This window comes from Xenopus laevis, chromosome 1L, assembly GCF_017654675.1.
Source record: "Xenopus laevis strain J_2021 chromosome 1L, Xenopus_laevis_v10.1, whole genome shotgun sequence".
Classification (NCBI taxonomy): domain Eukaryota; kingdom Metazoa; phylum Chordata; class Amphibia; order Anura; family Pipidae; genus Xenopus; species Xenopus laevis.
The window spans coordinates 175,776,541-175,778,563 of record NC_054371.1 but is presented as its reverse complement, the minus strand read 5'-3'; positions in this window follow the sequence as shown (position 1 = coordinate 175,778,563).

Genomic DNA, 2,023 nt, shown 5'->3' with positions numbered 1-2,023 from the left:
GCTCTCTCCTCTCCACTGTGTGTTAACAGCAGAGCCGGGCCAACCCGGCCAGGCGCCCCAGGCAACCTGGCCGGGCACGGCGCCGGCTTAGTGTGCGCCAGCGTGCATGCGCAAAAATACGCACCAGCGCGCATGCGCGAAACTACGTGCCAGCGCGAAACTATGCGCATGCGCGCAAGCGCATTTAAAACAGAAATTACTGACGCCAGTCAGGGAGACACAGGACCGGACACGGGGTAGGCGACAGAGCAGGTACGTGCCTGGCGCCCCCTCAGCTTTGCGCCCTAGGCACGTGCCTACTCTGCCTACCCCTAGTTCCGGCCCTGGTTAACAGACTCCCTGTCTCCAAAATAGACTAGCAAAAAATAGGGGAGAGGAAGGCTGAAAAGGAATATGAAAAGAATACAGGTAGAGCAGAGAATTGAGGAATGGGAGGAGGGGAAAATAGTAAAAAGTTATGCATCATGTCATAAGGAAAGAAGAAACCAGAAAAAAACAAAAGGGGCAAGAGGAGCAATATAGAAAAGTGTCATGGAGATATCATTGGTAAAGAGAAAAGGAACAGATATTAAACAGAAGGGGTTTTACAAAAAGGGAGAGGAAAATCAAACTAGAGGGCTCAAGAGTGGAGGAGAGAGAAGCAGAATGAAGTAAGAGGCAAGAGAGGAAAATATGAAAGTACAAGAGCAGAAATACCAGAAGAAGAAAAATGCAAATGGATAGTGAGAAGAAGAGAAAATATTAAAATAAGATGTATTGGGACAACAAAAATGAGTATGTGAGTACAGTGTTGTGCATTTTATTTACAGTTATGCTGTTTTTGGTCTTGGGCCTCTGCTTCAGCTTGTGTTGGGCCTGCAAATATCCTGCCTTGCGTTTGGTTAATTTATACATAAAGTTCTGTGGTTATCCTATTTTGTTTTCTAGGGAATTGATACATAAATGCTTTCATGGCTTTTATTCTACCAAATGTTCTGGGTGGATTATAATTTAAATTGGTATTTACCTTGTATGCATCCTAGCCAGCATGTTTCATTGCCCTGACTATATATAGATTGCTAGTGCCAGAACCCACTGCCCCTCACTGTTGTTAAAGTGCAAGTGTCACTGCCTCTCCCTGTGTAGAATGTGTTTGGTGTGCCTGAATTTAGTGCCTTTGACTAAATCATGTGCTGGAAATGTTTTGCCTCACTTTATACTGTGAGGATGCTATGCCATTGTGCTCACCCTATAATTTAATTTTGGTTCATATATAACCTCTACCTCAACTCTGCTTCCAGATCTTAACCTGTGACTCCCACTCTGGTGTTAAACGACTGCTGCCATCAGCTATGTCTGTCATTAAATACAAGGTGCCACACTGTATATGTCATGAAATAGTATGTGGCCATGATGTGTCTGTCATGAAATTGAAATGCTCAGGGCCGGATTTGATAGGCAGGCGCCCCTAGACCATGTGGTCCTAGCACCCGCCCTCACTACCTCCCCCCGCACAAGGAGCACGGAGCACTGGGGAGCTGTGTGTCTCCAGTGCTCCAGAGAAAGCGGCTGGAGCGGCATGCTGCCCCCAATACCTTGCCGCCCTAGGTCCGGGCCTTGGTGGCCTCTCCACAAATCTAGGCCTGGAAATGCTTTGAAGTCACACAGGTGTGTTGGTGGGTGTGCCAATATCTAGTAGAATAAAGTCAAAGGCAACTGGACTTTTAGTGGCTTCTTCAGTACAACTGAGTGGTAGGGAATCTCCTTTCATTTAAACCAGTACGGGGAGTACAGTCACAGAGACCCAATCAAAATGGTTCCATTGAACTTCAGTAAATTGTTGGCAGATTCTTAGCAACATTTCAATTGGTCTTCATTTTTTTGTATAGTTTTCAAACTGTTTAATTAATTTAATATTCTTTTTTTTTATAATAAAAATGTTTATTTTGACATTTATTTGGGGGCGCTATTTTGTATTGGGTGGGCCCTTGAAATTAGGTTTCCTGGTGGGCCATAGGCTCCCCAGTCCGACACTGGCAGGTAT